The 19,921-nt window shown below is 36.3% G+C and overlaps 1 long non-coding RNA gene across 3 annotated transcripts in view; it reads left to right on the top strand.

Moving 5' to 3' along the window:
• Window positions 1–19,921, top strand: part of LOC103105881 (uncharacterized) — a 63,366-nt gene that overhangs the window by 12,578 nt on the left and 30,867 nt on the right. For 2 of the 3 annotated variants that reach the window (XR_008915912.1, XR_001626502.2), the window contains exon 2: window positions 13,651–13,760. This is a non-coding gene — a long non-coding RNA (uncharacterized LOC103105881). Of the gene's footprint in view, window positions 1–4,679; window positions 4,865–13,650; window positions 13,761–19,921 lie in introns of those variants that run through there. The other variant, XR_008915911.1, reaches the window with a different exon arrangement.

Raw genomic sequence — 19,921 nt, 5'->3', positions numbered from 1 at the left:
AAAATGAAGAGACATTTCTTGATCTTCTCTGTTGCTACTGTCTTCCTCTTTCCAATTTTTATTTTTTATTTTATTTTACTTTTTTTAATGAACTTTTATTTTAATTAATATGTTTTGAATATCATATTATCTCATGTGATAAATCGCAATGTCAGTGTATGGACTGGTTTGGTTATTACTTGGTGTATACTTTAGTGCTTAGCACATAGTATGTACTTACTAAATATTTCTTGATTGATTTCAGACCAAATTACCTTGCTCAGTGCATGGAGCAGGAAGAAAGTCAACTATCCTTCTCCCAGAAAAAAAAATGACCTCCTAATTTAGGTCCATTAAAGTGATTTCTCTAATTAAGGTTGTGAAGGTAAAAGAAGGATTATATTTATTCCAGTTAGCCTCAGAGGACAGAATTAAGTAGCAAATGGGTGAACTTAAGCTTGCTTTCAAGAAAAGTTTCTTTATTAGTGCTATTCAAAATTGAACTTAGTTGATTCTTGGAGTAGGTTTTCTGCCACTGGAGTTAGGTTCTGTCAACTGGGCTAGATGGATTCTTCTCAGATGCATTATATAGGGAATTCCTGGCAAGATGAGAACCATAAAATTACCATACACCCTTCCTTGCATCTCCACCTTGGAGATGCAACTCCAAATGAAAAATCTTCTTTGTTGAGAAGAAAGTGGGTTAAACTAAAGAATCTTTTACTTTTTAAAAACTTTTGGACCTCCTGTGATCTGGGAGAGAGGTGGTAGAAGATTACAAGACATTTATTATTGTTTAGTCATTTCAGCTGTGTCTGACTATTTGTGACTCCATCTGGGGTTTTCTTGGAAAAGATACTGCAGTGGTTTCCATTTACTTCTCCAAAACATTTAATGTTCCCCAAATCCCCAGGAAGACTTGAAAAGGAAGACTTTGAAAGCTCCACCAGCAATCATTACCCTAAAGTCAAAGGCCTTTTAGGACCTAAACATGACAACTGAAAGGAAATAAATCCTAACTGTAAGCAATCCAATTGAATCATTTGGAAATTATGTTTTTCTTCTTTCCTTTAGAGACTTAGTGAAGATTCAAGGCCTTACTGTAATCTCTTGCCTAAGCATCACTTGTCAAGGAGAAGAGGACTTATTGAAAAAAATGGAAGAAGTTTTAGGAGAGTTTGGATTTAGGAGAGTTTAGATTCCAATTAACTTTCCCTTGCTCTTTAGTCAATAGGAATGATAGTTTCAAAGATGGATGAAGGATACTGAGAATGAAGGCAGACCGGGTTCCTCATCTTAAATAGTTGCAATTATCTCTCTCCTTCCTCTCCTTTCACTTCTCTTTATCCATTCTAAAGTGACAATATCTAGGGAAAGGGAGTATGTAGAAATTATACATGTAGGCCTTACAGTGAAATACACAAAAATTCAGCAAAACATGAAAATAAAAATAGCTGATTGCAGAGGATTGGGTGTAGAGTCAGGAAGACCTGAGTTCACTTTATGATCTTACTATTCTTTATACTTAACATTCCATTTCTTTGATACTTACTATCAGGGTTAGGACAGGCAAATGATATAACATTGCAGCCTCAGTTTCCCATGTGTAAAGTGAGGAAAATAGCATTAGTAGAACATCTGTGCCAGCACAGGACTTTTGTCAAACCCAAAGAGACAAAATGTTTTGCCAACTTTAAAGTAGAATATAAATGTCAATTATTATTATTACTACTAAAGTATTATAAAATAAAGATTGTAGGGTCATAAATTTAGTGATGTAAGGAGGCTTGGGCATAAAAGTATCATAGGATACTAAGCCTAGAAATGACTTCAGTCACTATATGGTCAGTTCTTATGGAAACTGAGACCTTGGGAGAATAAATGAATTAGCCCAAACTATTTAGGTAGACTGAGTTATAGAATTCTATGCTCTTGAATTCCCGTTTCTCACATGAACAGACCTCCTAAGCCTAAAATACTATAAGTATTTCTATAGTGTTGAGGAAAAGACTATCAAAACTGCTATTATAATATAAAAGAAAAAAAAAACTGGAGTCAAGAGAGTTTAAGGGACTTCTCCAGTGTCACAGTTTCAGATCTAAATTCATACTCAGATCATCTGACTCCTAATCAGAGATTCTTTTTAAAATTATTATTCATTTATTTTTAATTAGTCAAGTCAATTCTTTCATGCCATTCTGGAGTGATATGATTACATTTATACATGAAATTTTAAAATAGGAATACAAAATCAGAAGAGGACCCAACAGAACTGGAAGAGATCTCAGAGGCAATCCAGTCTGATTTCGTCTTCATTTTATAAATTAGGTGACTGAAGCTCAGGGAAATTAAGTGTTCTGGCCCAAAATACAAAGATAGGAAGCATCAGAAGTGGCATTTGAATTCAGGTCATGTGGTTCTAGAGGTAAGATTCTTCCCATTGTGCCACATTGCTTTCTTGACTATTTTGAGCATTCACATGGGTGTTAATTAGGCATTTAGATGGGTCAGGGAAGTAAAAATAGGATGAAATGTATTGGTTCTTAGTGAACCCATGTTGGCTTCTAGTTTATACTTGCCTAGGAAATAGTGAAATATACTCACTGAATACTGATCTGAGTCAATTAAAATGCTTTATGCCCTCTGATAGATAAATCTACAAGGCTACTGATTGACTCCAAATTTGCTGATAAACGTAAGCAATGTCTAAGTCCCAAGTTCTTAGCTTGATCTCCAGGCCATGGTCTGACCTACCACAATTCAACTAGATGATGACAATAGCAGGCATCACATATCACCAAGTTCACCGAAAAAAGTTTGGAGCTCGAAAACACCCAGAAATATCTACTGTTAGCAGTCTGCTCTGAGGATCGTTTGTTCCCTTTCCTGGCAGACCCACGGGAAAGTGACAATGATTCTTGAAGATCACTCATTTCTAGGCTGCCTCCCTTGGTTGATGAGTGGGTGAGGGTGGGAGCACTGACTGGGCACAATTTGTTCTTCTACACTTTTGAGGTACAAAGAGAACTGGGCTACTTGGCTCTGGTTTTCTCAGCTATGGAAATCTTAAGATCAGGCAGAGCTATAAATATTGAGAATAACCTGGGATATGGCTTAATTCAGGGATTCATTAAATTCTTTACTGACACTCCTGTTAATCATAGTACTTCCATTTTAGATAAACCTTACTCTGATATCTCATGTCATAATTATAATAATACTATCTCTGCTTTACATATGAGTGAATGAAGACTCCGAACTAAGTCTTACAATAGATAGAGGGCCAGACCTGAAGTCAGGAATACTTGTCTTACTGAGTTCAAATCTAGCCTCAGATACATTTAGCTATCTGACCCAGGGCAAGTTAATACAGTCTGTGTGCCTCACTTTCCTCAACTGCAAAATGACCTGGAGAAGGAAAAGGCAAACCACTCCAAGTATCTGTGCCAAGAAAAGCCCAAATGGGGTCATGAAGAATCAGACAGGACTGAGGACACTGAACAACAAAACTCAGAAAAGATGAATGACTCATACAAAACTAATGCATGGCGGAGACATGACTCAAACTCAGGTCAAATGAATAAAATATAATATATTTAGATCTGGAAAGGACCCTAGGAGATACCTAGTAGTAATTCTTCATTTGGTAGGTGAGAATAGAGAGACTGAGGATGTTGAATGACTTGTCCAAGACTGCATAGGGTGGAAGAGGCAGAGCCAAGAAAGGAATTCATGACTTTTGATTCCAAATCATAATTGCTATTCATAGCACTATAATCTCAATTTTCTAGAACTTCCCCCCCTTTTTTACCTTCTCTATATGTCTGTCTGTCTCATGCATCCATGCATTGCTTAAATAATTTGTAGATAAAACAAAGAGAATCTAGCTATCCAGCATACTTTAACAGAGTAAGGATTAACTTTTTTTTAATAGGATATAATATTAATTGAAAAATAATATATGACATAAATATAAAATCTTATATTTAGGTGAATTCCACCCCGCAATTCCATACTTATAAGACAGAACAAGTATAATTCTACAAATGTTTCTGTGTGTGTATGTATGTGTTTGTGTATGTGTACAGAAGTCATAAATTTTCAGTGCCATAAGTAACTTTCTAAGATTTTAATTTGAAGATAAAGCCAGTCATTCTGCCTTGATTAGGATGAGTTTCTGCTCCATGAAATCTAATGAAATTAGAAATCTAGACCCTTTTTTTTCTGACAATAAATAAGCAAACATAGAGTTAGGGAATAGGTGGGTGATAGAACCAATGTATAATGTCCTATTCAGACCATGCTTGGAGTGCCCAGTTCTTCTCTGTATGCCACATTTTAAGAATATTGATAATCTCAAGAGTATCCAGAAATCATCCCAAGAATGGTAAAAGATCTCAAAGTCACTTCCTGTGAGGATTGCTTCCTATGAGGAGAATAAAAGAGTTAAAAGTAGGGTGAATGTTGCCTTCAAACATTTCAAAGACTATCAAAGAAAAGAAGGTGAACATCTGTTTTATTGGACCTTGAAGACAAAACCCAAGAGAAATGGTAATAATAACAACAATGATGATGATGATAGCTTTTATCCAGTACTTCAAATTTTGAAAAGTCCTTTACTGATATCATTTGATTCTCACAAAAGTTGGGAGTTATGTGCTTTTGTTATCCTCACTTTACAGATAAGAAAACTGAAGCATACAGAGGTTAAATGATTTATCCAGGATCACTCAGCTAGTATGCACATGAGGCTGGATGAAATCACATCTTCCTGATTCCAGGAAAGGCACTCTCTCCATTGCATCACCTGCCAATAGACTTCGGAGGGCAATTGGCCCATCCCATTAAATTTCTAGGAATATAGGGAAACTGAGATGTAGTGAAGGTGAGTTGTCCAAGATCACATAAGCAATTTATTATCTTGTGAGGTTTGGGGCACAGATACTTGACTTGCAATCCAGCATAATTCCATAATACCATAATTTTTTTCCATAATACCACATCACTATCACTAGAAATGTGCAATCAGAGACTGAATAACTTTCTCTCAAGGATTCTGTAGAAGAAATATTTTGGCCTGGCATTAGGTTGGACCAGTGCCTCTTAGGTTCCTCCCTAATCTAACACTGTATGTATTAGTATCATCAGTGTTGGGTTGTGGCTTTGAAAGTTCTTTAGACAGATTACGTTAGTAGGTTTCTTTAAGGTTCCCTCATTATTTGAAATGTACCCAAATACATATTTATTAAGCATCTAATATTTCCAAGCACTGTCCTAGGTGCTGGGAACCAATGACCAAGCACGTATTAAGTTCTTGCTGTGAGTTCTTCACCAGGCTTGTCATAAGGAGACAAAGAAATAAATGAAGAACAGTACTTGCCTCCAAGAAGTTCCAACTATATTTGGGAGATGCACCATGGAAACATATTTAAGAACACACGTGAGTTTGAGTAGGATGAACTTTGCCTACTAGGGGTAAAAGGAACATCTTCACATAGAAGGCAACACATGAGCTGAACCTGGAAGGCAGATCAGTATTCTAGGAAGCAGACTGATGAAGGGGTGAACTTTACACCCTGAGGAGAGACCCTGAAAAGACACACAAGTAAGATTTGGGACACCAAATTCAAAGGGCAACAAAGAGTGCAGTCCATAAAGTCAGCAAACATTTCTGAAGCATTTCCTCTATGTGTATACAGAGCACTCTATTAGTTACTCAGAGAAATAAAGTTTACATGAGATCCTTTGGGAGATGTCAGCATTCCTTCCTCTGCTATCCCCTACCCACCCAAGGGAGCCTCCATCTCACTTTCATTGTCAATGTTTTAAGGGCCACACCTATTGATTGAATACATGGAAATAACAGTTTTGTATGACCTTTTCTCCAGAGTCAGGGCTCCTTCACTGGCACCAGACCCCTCACTTTCATGTCTCCTGAGGTATGTGGAAGTCATTTGTGGGAAATGGGGACCAAAGGGCTTTTCTCTTTCCAGTCCTGAAAAAAGTGCTCTCTCTGCAAAGGGAGTCCTTGGCAGAATGACAGCCAGATCTGCATTTTATCTGCAATGCATCAGTAGTTTAAGGCAAGCTCAGTTTGCAGCATTGCCAGCAGCTGCCTAGATACAACCTTGTCCCACAAGGAGTACTGCATTCATCTGTAACTGTCCAATGCCATCTCCGTGATGAGCAGTCCTTTCCCTCCGCTGACTCCCCCTTTTCCCAGCATCCTTGGAAGGAAACTTTGCATGTCACGAAGATTCTTAGTCAACTTTTCCAAGGTCATTTAAGGCTAGAGCCTTGCTGAGGAGGGAACACTCTGTTTCTATTAGAATGAGGACTTAGGGAATATTATGCAGAAAGCAAAGAACACAGCCTTCCAGGGCTGTGATGGATAACTTTTCCCGAGGGTGGAGATAGGTCTGGGTTGGGTTAAGCAATGTCTGTCTGAGATCTTTGGTTGAAATCCAGGCCAATTTGATTTTTTTAATGGTGATATACGCTATATTACCTTTGGGGTGATCTTACTCATGTAAGTATCTGAAAAATGAAATCATCCTTAAGACAAATGAAAATTTCTTACATTCAACAAGAATTTATCGACTTGTGTAAAGATTAAAATTTAGGGGAGAGGGGGAGACTGAGGCAGGTAGAAATTAGTTACTCTCTGCAAGGAGTACTATATTTTTTAGAGGTTTATTAAAGGTTAAAGATTAAGAATATACAAGTAAGAAACATGTGCCTAGGCCAGAGGCCTAGACAAAATAACCTCACATCATGGAAGAGACGCCTCTGCTCCAAACGGAAGTCCAAAAAAGGCCCAGACCTTCAAAAACCTTTGCTTAAATATCTTCTCGATCTCGGCCCAGGCGAGATTACAAGGCATTCTGGGGAAGTGGAGCAAAGGCTCATGGGGATTGTAGTCCTGTATTCGAGTCTATTTTTTACACTTGATACTCTGTTTTAGATACTGTTTTAGGCACCTGGGTGAAAAAGGCCAAAGTGGGACCATCCTTGTCATCAAAAGACATTTCCTACTGGGGTTACAATATAAAAACATGCATGCTGATAAGAAATTAGAAATTGAGTTGCTATTTTCACACATATTAAATGGATAAATAAAAGGAATATGAAGTAATTTTGAGAGACACAGAGAATAAACAACTATTCACCTGAGGTGGAGCTGGCTAGGCAGGCAGACATGTGAAAGGCAGAATGGGTGAGAAGGGAACTGATAAAGGATTTCAGAGGATGCTGATAAAAAGGTCAGGATGAAATATCAGGAATGGAGAATGACTAGTTGGCTAGTTTAACTAGAGTAGAGAAGAGAAGTCATATAAAACAGTATAGGTAGGTCAAGGCTAATATAGGTGAGAAAGGCACAAAAAGAAGGGAGAAACGTTAGAGTAAAGTTATGAGTACAATGGAAGGTGCATAGAACTTTGAGTCGAGAAACCCGATTTCAAGTTCCAGTGTTTCTCTTTACTTGTGTGATTCTCATGAATTATTTCCAATCTGACTTTAGTATCCTTGTCTATCAAATGTGTATTTGTATTAGGTCATCTTCATGGTACTCATTGCACTTGGAGCCACTAGATTTCAGGTTGAATCATGGTGCTGTCATTTAGTACTCAGGTGAACTTGGCAAGTCACTTAGACATTTTGTCTCAATTTCTTTAACTATAATATGAAAGAGTTGGACTAGATGGATTTGAAGGTTACTTAAAATTCTCAATCTACAGTCCTAGTTTGGCTATACGATAGTTTATTTGGGATGATAAAGGGATTAATCCCATTTACATAAAACTAGACTTTGAAGCTTCTTCCAACTGACATTCTGGGATCCTGCTTTTGAACACCTTCTAGGGGAAGGATGTGTGGTTCCCTGGCTTTTACTGACTGCATGGTGTCAGAAAATTTTATGGAATGCCCCAGGCTATTATGATTAATTTCTTTCTGCTCTAAGAATATTATTCCAGAAGCTTCCTATTCTCAGGAAATACACATATGGCTTGTCGTGTAATGTCAATTCCTATATATTAAATGTAATAACCTGAAGGTATTAAAAAAACAAGTAGTAATAAGCTTAACTGTTCAACGTTCCAAGAAATTGTCTCACCTAGTCAGAAACCACTAGGATTTGCCAAGATTAAAAAAAAGTGGTTTAGCCACATGAATTTTTCTATGAAGAGAGGTCTAGTAAGGTGGTCACTTACTGAAAATCATACAGCTAGTCCAGGGTCTGAACCTAAGTTTTGAGGATCCAGAAGAATTACTTTCCACAATTCTAATAGCACTCATTCTCTGTAGACCCTGCAACTGTCCAAATTAAGGTGATGCTATTGACTATCTGGGTGTCCTTAGAAAAGCTTTCACTGATTCTCAATTTCTGAACCAATAAAATGAAGTGCTTGGACTAGATAGCTGTGTAAGTTTCCTTTCTGTTCTAAATGTTGATCCAATGTTTCTACTTGGTGGAAATAAGAAGAATGATTTTATTAAAAGGAAAAGATGGTTATAGTTTCCATTCCATCCAGTCAAATTCAACAACCATTTGATAAATACTTACCGCATATAGGATACACCATGTCCTATACTAGTGCTGAGGATTCAAATACCATTCAAACTGATCTTGTTCATATTGAATTAATTGTCATATATTGGTTATGGTCTATAGGAAAAGCCCTTCATTGATTAAGCTACCACAAAAATGCTGCATGGAATAATGCCTCAGTGGAATGTTTGCTTTCAAATCACACCCTACAAGATATTAGAGATAGAAATTCACCTTATTCAGACAAGAAAATTAAGGGTCAGAGGGGGCAATGATGTATGAATAACATGGTTATAGTTGTAAAAACATTACAGTTAGAATAATTTACTCATCTTTCCCTAGAGCTCCCATATTTCTTTCCTTATAAGAACTCCCTACTTTTCAGTCTCATCTAACTCTTCATGATCCCATTCGGGGGTTTCTAGGCACAGATACTAGAGTGGTTTGCCATTTGTTTCTTTAACTTATTTTACCTATGAAGCAAAGAGGATTAAGTGACTTGTCCAGGGTCAAACAGCTAGTAAGTTTCTGAGGCCAGATTTAAATTCAGGTCTTCCTCATTCAAGGGTTGGCATTCTATCCAAATAGTCACTTTGCTGCCCTTGGCTAGAAGATATATTATTTCCATTTACTGGTAAGGACACTGGAACAGACAGCCATGTAACACAATAGATAGAATGATGGTTTGAGAGTCAGGAAGACCTGAGTTCAAATTCAGCCCATAACACTTAATAGCTTTGTGACTTTGGGCAAATAATTTAACCTCTGTATGTCTTAGTCTCCTAAACTGCAAAATGAGGATAATAAGAGTGCCTATCTGCATTGCTGTGTGAGCACCAAATGTTATAGTTTTTGTAAGGGGCTTAGTATAATTTCTGGCATTTCATATGTCCTCAAGAAATGCTTGTTCCCTCCCTAAATCCCAGCTTTGTCACTTATTATTATTCATATGACCTTATATATCTGCACCTCAGTTTCTTTACATGTAAAATAAGAAGTTTAGAGTAAGTGATCTGGAAGCTTCCTTCAAGGCACAGTAATAGATTCCTATATTCCAAAACCATGCCTTGTGCCTTTCTCAGGTACATCCTTCTGCAAGGATGTACAGGCTTCTTGGGCTGAAGTAGGTTATCCTTTACCTCCTACTCTATAGATTGGCTTCCTCTTACTGAGAAGTGTGGTCTCTTTGAGGTTTCTGTTGCTTCTACATAAATACAATTAGAGTAGAAATTACATTTGGGTATGCTAGGTCCTGTGTTTGAATTTTATACCTCCATAAAAGTAGAGGGAAAGTTTGGAATTTAATTAGCACTTAGCTCCAAGCCAAGGAGTGAAGCTATTTCTTAAAAGTGCTATATTAGAATAGATATTCTTATAATACACAGAAGAAACTTTTGATCTGGGTTTGGCATGAGGAAGGGAAAATGGAGAAAGAAAAAAAGGAAAGAAAAACTCCTTGCAAATTGATCAACTGGGGCCACTCATCAGTCTTTCTCTAATTCTGCTTTATGGCATGGGTCTGACTTTAGGTTTTCTTAGAGAGGTCAAGCTCTGAAAAAGCCTGCCAAAGTGGAAAAAAAAACTTCAAGTTCATGTCCACCTCCTAGGTGGACTGGGTGTCTGTTATCTGAGAACTAGCTGGTCCAAGCCCTGGGAGACTCATTTTTAAATTGGTTTGGGGGCAATGAATTTCTGGACATATCAACTTCCAAAAGTCAGGTATTGAGGCTATTGGGTGGTTGCTACATAAATGGACCAATGGAGGGATAACCCAACTTAATCTAATTACAGATCTTGAAAGTGTCAGAATGTCAAATAGGGTAGAACATGAAAATAAAGAAAAAAAAATTGGATACTTTAAGGACCTCAAACTTCAAGTCACCAAGCCATTATATGAACAAAGATGCCCAGGACATCCTTGAAAAATGGCCATCTACCTTTTCCCCGAGACCTTCCAGGGATGGAGGAACCCACCAATCTACTGGAGCCACAGGATAATCAAGTTAATAGGAGTCGAATAAGGATTAGACTTGTGATTTCATTAACACTGGGAAGTCCCAGATAAAGAAATTCCAACTGTAAGAATCAGTTGACACTTCTAGAGTTTATTGTCTTAGAAAGTTGACTATCTTACTTGGTGATTAAGGAATATGACACACAGTAGGATAAGTTAGAGGCCAAACTTGAGCTATTTATTTTTAGATCTCTAGCTGCTTCTGTAATTAAATATAAAAAAGTAGAATGATTTTGAACATTTCCATTTGAAAAACTTATTTACAACCTTACATAAACCAGCGCAATTCTATAAACAGTGGTCTCCATTGGCAAAGCAAAACTTCTAGCATACCATTTCTATTCAGTTCTACTAGCTTCCATTAAGCTTCACTTAGGTGCTAGGCATTCTGCTAGTTTCTAGGGATGGAACGACACACATGAGATGAACCTTGCCTTTAATATTAGTCTTCTTATCTGAAATAATTACAATGTCTACCTCTTAGGGGTTTGTGAAGAAAATCTCTTGTCTACATTATGGCATTAAAGAAATGCTTGTTGGGAGCTCTTGTTACCACATCTAATTGGAGGTCCTTGGGTAGAAAGTGGTAGCAAAGATAAATAAGTTGGTGAGTTGAAATTCCAAGTTAGTCTTGTCAACATCAAAACCCTAGTCAGGCACTATGCTAAGGACTTTACAATGATTATCTCATTTGAACTTCATAACAATCCTATTACATTTTCCAGATGAACTAACTGAGGCAAACAGAGGTTAAATGACTTGTACTGGATCACACAGCTTGTAAGTGTCCAAGGCCAGATTTGGACTCAGGTCTTTCTGACTGAAGGGCAAGAATTCTATTCACTGTGCCACTTAGATAACCCCATTTTCATTCATTTTGCAGAGAGGATCCTTATTCAGGTCTAGATTTGGCCAGATAGCCTTTGAAGTCCCACTGGCTCCTGAGATTCTGGAGATAGGATGAGAAGAGGTAGTATTCCCAGAGCACATTAACATATACTATCTCATCTAACACTTACGACAACACTATGTGGGACAGAAGATTTCTGATGGGGAATTCAGTCCAAAATTCTAATTTCAAAGCTTAACTATTATAAATGCTTTGTGTACATTTAGTCAATCAAGAATCAAACCTCAATCTAAACCACTGTTCAATATACACATTGAAACAAAAAAGCACATCATGAAAAAATGCTTAGGGGCAGTTCCACGGGGTTATATATGTTTCATTGTTCAAAAGCTATTTCCATGTGATTCATATTTGCAATAGAGTGATCTTTTAACATCAAAACCCCAATAATATCCATATCAAACTACATGTTCGATCATATGTTTTTCTTCTGTTTTTCTACCCCTACAGTTCTTTCTCTGGATGTGCAGAGCATTCTTCATCATAAGTTCATCTGGGTTGTTCTGGGTCATTGCATTATTGCTATTAAAAGTCTATTACATTCAATTGTGCCACAGTATCAGTCTCTGTGTATAATGTTCTCCTGGTTCTGCTCCTTTCGCTCTGCCTCAATTCCTGGAGGTCGTCCCAGTTCACATGGAATCCCTCCAGTTCATTATTTCTTTGAGCACAATAGAATCCCATCACCAACAGATACCACAATTCATTCACCCATTCCCCAATTGAAGGGCATCCCCTCATTTTCCAATTTTTGGCCACCACAAAGAGCAAGGCTATAAATATTTTTGTATAATTCTTTTTCCTTATTATCTCTTTGGGGTACAAACTCAGCATTTGTATGGCTGGGTCAAAGGGTAGGCATTCTTTTAAACTCCTTTGCATATAGTTCCAAATTACCCTCCAAAATGGTAGGACCAATTTGCAACTCTACCAGCAGTGTATTCGTGTCCCGATTTTGCCACATCCCCTCCAACATTTATCACTTTCCTTTTCTTCCATATTGTCCAGTCTGCTGGGTGCAAAGTGGTAACTTAGAGCTGTTTTAATTTGCATTTCTCTAATCAGGAGGGATTTAGAACACTTTTTCATGTGCTTATTTTGCACTATTTTCTTTCATGCTTGGTCTTAAATTCCTTCATTTCCTGCAGATCTGACAGGTATACTATTCTATGTTCACCTAATTTATACATGATTTCACTCTTTTTCTTTAAGTCATTTACCCATTTTGAATTTATCTTGGCATAGAGTATAAGATATTGATTCAAGCCTAATCTCTCCAATACTGTTTTCCAATGTTCTCAACAGTTTTTGTCAAATAGTGAGTTCTTTTCCCCAAAGCTAGAGTATTTGTGTTTGTCAAACATTAGCTTGCTGAGGTCATTTACCTCTAGTTTATTCCATTGATCTTGCTTTATGTCTCTTAGCTAGTACCATAATGTTTTGATGACCACTGCTTAATAGTACAGTTAAAGATGTAGTACTGCTAGGCCATCCTCCTTCACATTTGTTTTTTTCGTTGTTTGCCTTGATATTATTGATCTTTTGGTCTTCCAGGTGAACTTTGTTATAATATTTTCTAATTCTATAAAAAAAGTTTTTTATAGTTTAATAGGTATAACCCTGAATAAGTAGATTAATTTGGGTAGGATTGTCATTTTTATTACATTAGCTCATCCTACCCAGGAGCAATTGATGTTTTCTCAATTGTTTAGACTTAGTTTTAATTCCATGAATAGCGTTTTGTAGTTGTGTTAATATAGTTCCTGTGTTTGTCTTGGCAGATAGATTCCTAAATACTTTATACTGTCGAGAGTGATTTTAAACAGAGTTTCTCTTTCTACCTTCTTATGCTGAGTTTTGTTGGAAATATATAGAAATGCTGATGATTTATGTGGGTTTATCTTGTACCCTGAAACTTTGCTAAAGTTGTTAATTATTTCCATTAACCTTTTAATTGATTTTTCTGGGATTCTTTATGTATACCAGCATATCATCTGCAAAGAGTGCTTAATCCCCATTTTACAGATGAGGAATGTGAAGCTAAGTGACTTGTTCCAGATAACATATCAAGAGATTAACTGAGAAGTTCAAAAATTTTGGATTTTATCAAATCTAGGTTCAGTACTCTATCATGCATGCCACCCCTTGCTTATTGCTGATAGTTTATAGGAAGTGTTTCATTTTCTATGCTTACAGAATGAATACCTCATCTGCTGCCCCTAGGAGATTATGTACTACCATGATAGTGAGACTGTGAGACAACTACTGACTGCAGGAAGATCAATCAAAAGTTGCAATCCATTCAGGTTGGTAATCAGCTTTTTCAATCAACAAACCAGCATTAATATGTAAATCAAGCTCCTAGACTAGGACTACATAGGAAAAAAGGAAGATACCCACCTTAGGAGCTTCTAGCCTACTCTGAACAGTTATTGATAATTAAATTAAAAGTATGTACAAAATAAATTTCTGGTAGTACAAAGAGGCATAGACAACTAGATGATTCAGGAAATGCATCTTGTAGGAACTAAACATTAAACTGACCTCAAAAAGAGTTGGGTGCTATACTAGATTGGTGATGGTGAACCTTTTAGAGGCCAAGTGCCTAAACTGCAACCCTCATGTAAGCACCCCTGTCTTATCACAGTGAAGGAGGGAGGAAGCACTCCCATTGGGATATTGGGAAGAGGAGCAGGTGATGTGAGAAATGTCCTCAGGTGTGCATGGAAAGGAGGAAGGGAGCAGCCCTCTCCAGCACATATGTCATAGGCTTGCCAACATGGCACCAGATGAAGGTGAGGAAGAAGGGAATTTCAGGCATCACAGGAGAAAGCCTCTACAAAGATGGAATATATAATAGTATATATAAAGAAAAGCAGACTGGTCAAGTTGGCTATTATATGTATCAGCGAGGATTGACAATAATTTGTATTGAGCCTCAAAAGGCAAGCTAGAACCATAATGTGAATTTGAATTCCAAACAGAACATTTTATATTTTATTCTAGAAACAATAGGGAACCAATTTTATATTCTGGCCAGGGGTCCTTGAATCTAAACCTATGCCCTTGATTGCCAATCTTCCTATTCCTATCTTCTTCCAGGTCATTATGTTCTTCTTTCTTGAAAAAAAGCAACATTAAATCTAAGTTTATGCTGGGAAAATTGGAAAAGAATATGGGAAAAATTAGGTCTAGATCAAGATCCTATATCCTATATCAAGATGAATTAAAAATGGGACTTACATATAAAGAGTGAAATAATGTATAAATTAGGTGAACATAGAGTAGCATGCCTTTCAAATCTGTGGGAAATGAAGGAATTTAAGACCAAGTAAGAAATAGAGAATAGTGCAAACTGTAAAATGGATGACTATGAATATATCAAATTAGAAAGGTTTTATATTAAAAAATGCAACCAAAATTAGAAGGAAAGCAATAAACTGGGAGAACATTTTTTTATTAAAAAAATACTCTCTGATAAAGGTTTAATTTCCCCAAAATACAAGGAACTAAGTCAAATTTACAAAAAAAAATTAAGCCATCTGCCAATTGACAAATGGTCAAGGGACATGAATAGGCAATTTTCACACAATGAAATCAAAACTATTAATAAGCACATTGTTACAAGGGAATCACTTTAAAAGACTGATATATATTAATTTAAGGTCGCCAAGGAATCAGCTATGTAATTCCTAAATGAAAACTCAAGTCAGCCGTCAGCCTTTTTTGGAGTTTAATTACAATAGGAGCAAGAAAGGAATTAGAGATATATATATAGAGAGAAAGGGGAGAGAAGGGAATAGGGCTTAAATACCCCTTCTGTTTAGGCTGGGCCAAAAGGCCCAAGCCCTTAGATAGCTGGGGCAAAGAAAAGAGATCAGTCCCTTTCACTCACGTGTCCAAAATGGAGAAACAGTCTCAGGGGCCCCCACCTTCAGCTTCCTTCAGAGCAAGCTTCCTCAGAGCCCAGGAACCACACCGACCAAAAACTCAATCCTCCCCCCTGAGTCTCCAGACCCTCCTATCTTTAAGGACACCATCCAAGTTGCCTCCCCTCAGTCCTCACATCTACCAATCACTCTTCATCAATTTCCCTGTCAATGGAGGCTCTCGCTTAACCCAGGACCGCCCAGAGGTTTCTGGCTTTTGCACATGTCTGTTGAAGGTCATATTTTTCAAATGATTAAATCTTTACTCCTTTGTTCCAGCCCTTTCTAAATCCTGTTAACTTGAGTATGGTAGAGATTGGAATAATTAAATTTTGATCTAGGCTGCAGCCCTTACTCAATCCTATTAGGACTGAATAGGGTGGAGTATCTCCATTGTATCAATTCTAAAATCAATCAAGACTCAAAGAAATTCCTGTTCTATGCTTAAGCATAGGTCAAAGTCCTTTCCATTGTTCAGCAAAGGGTTTCTGTCCTAAAGTAATCTTAAGAAGGGAAGAGAAGGAACCTCCCATGCCAATGGGGTTCCCATTCCAATAGACTATCAGTAAGAAATTTTCCAAGTATGAAATATCCCAATGGTGAAATTTCCAACATTTATAAGTCTAAGGAATTTTGAGGTTTACAATCCCCCCTGATGATCATTGGGAGACTAGTCTCCCCATTGATCATTTAACATAATCATTTTGTAGTTCTAAATTCACTTCTAACTAAAGATATACACAATATTCAATTTCTAAGAGAAATTAGAATAGTGAGAGAGGAAATAGAAAAGAAAAGAAAGCAAAACCAATGTTTGCTAGGCGCATTGACAGAAAACCAAATTAGGGGCAGTCCCTTTTGGCATAAATGTTACAATAAATGTTCAATCAAAAGTTCAGTCCAATCAATCACATCCAAAGTTCATTCTTGATCTTCTTGATGAAGTGTAGGTTTTTGGCATCTTTCTGCAACAGTTCATTCTCTGGATATAAAAGTTTCAAGCTTCTTTCTTGAAGATCTTTTCTCGAACAAAATCAAAATCTTTGAAAATTTTTATAACAGTAAAATCTTAAACAAAAGTCTTGGATTTTTATAAAAATATAATCTCAAACAAAAAAAAATTCAAAAATTCTTAGATTTTAAATTAAAATACAATCCCCCCTGAAGTAAGTATTTAAAAATATATATATATATATATATATATATATCAAGTTTAGCTCAGAATGCAATGTTCAGTTATGGGGGTGTATGTGTCAATTATCAAAAGAATAGAAAAATAATCAAAAACATAAGAAAATTTCAAAATAGACCTTGTATAGGTCCAGTTTAAAGTAATTTCTATCCCACAAGTATGTAGGACAGAATGCAGTAATATTTCACTTAGCCATTTGTAGCCAAGACTACAGGAAGTTGCCATAATATAAGAAGAAAAGAATTAGAATTCTATTTTGATGGGGAAATGTCATTCCCTTGTCTGATTTTTCCTCAGGGATATAGGGAGCCAGCATGATAGTCAAGCTTTTTACTTGTTTGAGTACTTCAAAAAGAGTGTAGATACAAGGAAGTCCTACGACTTAAACATAAGTTAAGCGTCGCAACCTTGAGTCTCACTTTAATATTTCATGTGTGCTCTATTGGCACTATTCAGGTTTAGTCTGTGCTCCTTGTTTTTATCCCTTTTCCTGGAATCAGACACAAACATTAATCACAGTCCTATAATATTTTATCAATAAATGGCAGGTTCCGATAGTTTAAAGCTTTTAGGCATATATTGATATTATAGCAAGAGTATATATATTAACTTGTATTACTGCAGGGAAAAAAATTAATATTAATTATGTGTACCTTCAGTACAAAAATGAAAAAAAAATCAAATATTCTGATAAAAAATAAAAGAAAAGAAATAAGAAAAAATAAGAAAAAAAATCAGTAATTCAATATATTCTTGAAAGAAAAAAAACCAGCATCCATTTGTCTATGGATTATTATCTCCAATTTCTATGATAAGATAGAGTCACAATTCATATGATAGGATAGAGTCAATCAGTCTCAGCAGAAGATGCTTTCTTCACATGTGAGCAGTGAATCCAAGAGTCTCTTTCTCCAATCTTTATAGATGTTGGAGTAGTTAATAATATTTGGAATGGTCCTTCCCATGAAGGTTCAGTTGCTCCAGTTCGCTTGAAATTCTTGATATAAACTTTATCTCCTGGGTTCAGGTCATGCAGAGAAAAGTCTAATGGTCCAGCTTGTACTGCAGCTCCGGATTCATGAAGTTCACGTAGTTTGTGCTGTAACTCCTGTATATAGGAAGCAATAGTAATATCTCCCCCTAATAGCGATGTATAAGCCGGGGAGAAAGGCTTAGCCTGTATAGGCGGATGTCCAAAAAGCATCTCAAATGGTGAAATATGTAAGTCTCCTCTAGGCCTGCTTCTAAGATAAAATAGGGCCAGAGGGAGAATTTCAGGCCATTTTAAATGGGTCTCAGTGCATAATTTGCCAATCATAGTCTTAAGTTCTTTATTCATCTTTCCTACTATTTGGAGAGGAGAAAAAAAACTGAAAAAGGTTAATTAATATCAACAAAATCAATACAATCTAAGAAGAATCATCTTTATTATACTGGGAAGTTCCCTGGGCACCCTCCTGAAGGGCACCTCTCTGAGGATCATTAGCACCTCGAGTAATTTTTGGACGAGCGCCATTTCTCATATATTGTTGAGTATTATCATTAAAATTTTCTTCAATTTGAGCATTGTCATTAAATTCCCAATTCCTATTTCTATAATTCTGGTTTCTAAAGTTCTTATTTCTATATTCATTATAGTTATTTCCATAGTCATTATTATAATTTCTAGAATTCTGGTTTCTATAACCATTATCATAATTTCTATAGTTATTATTTCTAAAACCATTATTAAACTGTGTATTCCTTCCAAACATCTTAAGAAAGGTTCTATATTCCATCATTTTGTGGCCCTTCTTCACACAGAAGTGGCAAGTAATGGATTGATAATTGGATTTCTGGAGAGGGGCAATTGTCGTTGGTTCATTATCATGCCCACTTTCTAATTTAGTTATCCTATCTATTACACATCTCATTTTTTTCTTCATTTCCTCCATGTCATCATTATTCTCTTTCTCCTTTTCTTCGTTTCCCTTAAAAACATATATAGCTGTTTTTCGCAATTCTTCAAGGTCCATATCTGACCATCTTGGGCATTGTGTTTTAAAATAATTTTTAATTACTTTGCAAGAATTGTTTACAAAGATTCTTCTAACTTGTCTTAAACTATTCTCTTTATTTAAGTCCCAATCTAAGTATCTGTCCCCAAACTCGATAATTCTGTCCATAAATCTGGAGGGTGTTTCGTTTTCCTTTTGCTTAATTTTTTCCAGTTCCATCCACTTATCTGTACTGTCCGCACATTCCTTCATGGCCGTGAGGATGGCCTCTCTACAACGGTATAGTTGTAGATAGTCCTCAGGATTATTATAGTCCCATTCGGGATCCTGAGATGGCCAATGTGCTGCATTACGCCCCCGGGTTTTGTTGACATGAGCAATTATTTTATTTTTTTCACGTTCACTTAAAAAAGCCTGTAGTAAGCTCTCAACGTCCTTGTAAGACGGATTATATTGAAAAAATATGTCTCCCATCTTTTTTGTTACTAGAAAAGGATCTTGTTCATATGTGGGGATATTTCGTGTAAATTCATTTATTTCTTGGGGAGTAAACGGTATCCTATGTCTTAAAGTCACCACATCCCCATTTTGTCCTATTTCAGGTACTTCTCTTAGAGGAAACAGGCCTCTAGTTGGATTTTGCACCTGTGGGTCAGTTTGACAAGGACAGGTTTCTCTAGGAGGACAAGATCTCCCTTGCATTGGAATTTGGTTTTCTGTAGGAGAAGGAACATGAGAAGCTGGGATTGCAGGGGAAGGGTTTTGGGGATTAAATTCAGACAAGATTTGCACTGCACGAGAGAAGCAGTCTGTTAACTGGGCTATAGGGAAGGTGTTTTCCATCTCTATTTCAGGGAAGGAAATTTCCTCATTCAAAGGTTCAGAAACAGGTCTGTTTCTGGTAGAGTGGGTGTTTGCCCATTGATCCTGTAAGAAACATTTTAGATCTTCTAATTGGGCTTGCATTTTTTCCTCAATTTTTCCTATTTTATCTTCCATATCTCCCATTTTATCCTCAATATTTCCTATTTTATTCTCAATATTTCCTATTTTATCCTCAAGTTTTTCTATTTTATTCTCAATATTTCCTATTTTATCCTCAATTTTTTCTATTGTATCCTCAATTTTTTCTATTGTATCCTCAATTTTTTTTTATTTTATCCTCAATATTTTCTATTTTATCCTCAATATTTTCTATTTTATCCTCATTTTTTTCTATTTTATCCTCAACATTTTCTATTTTATCCTCAATATTTTCTATTTTATCCTCATTTTGTTTTATTTTATCCTCATTTTGTTTTATTTTATCCTCATTTTGTTTTATTTTATCCTCAATATTTTTTATTTTT

This window comes from Monodelphis domestica, chromosome 1 (assembly GCF_027887165.1).
Source record: "Monodelphis domestica isolate mMonDom1 chromosome 1, mMonDom1.pri, whole genome shotgun sequence".
Taxonomy (NCBI): Eukaryota; Metazoa; Chordata; class Mammalia; order Didelphimorphia; family Didelphidae; genus Monodelphis; species Monodelphis domestica.
This window is presented reverse-complemented; position numbering and strand designations above follow the sequence as displayed.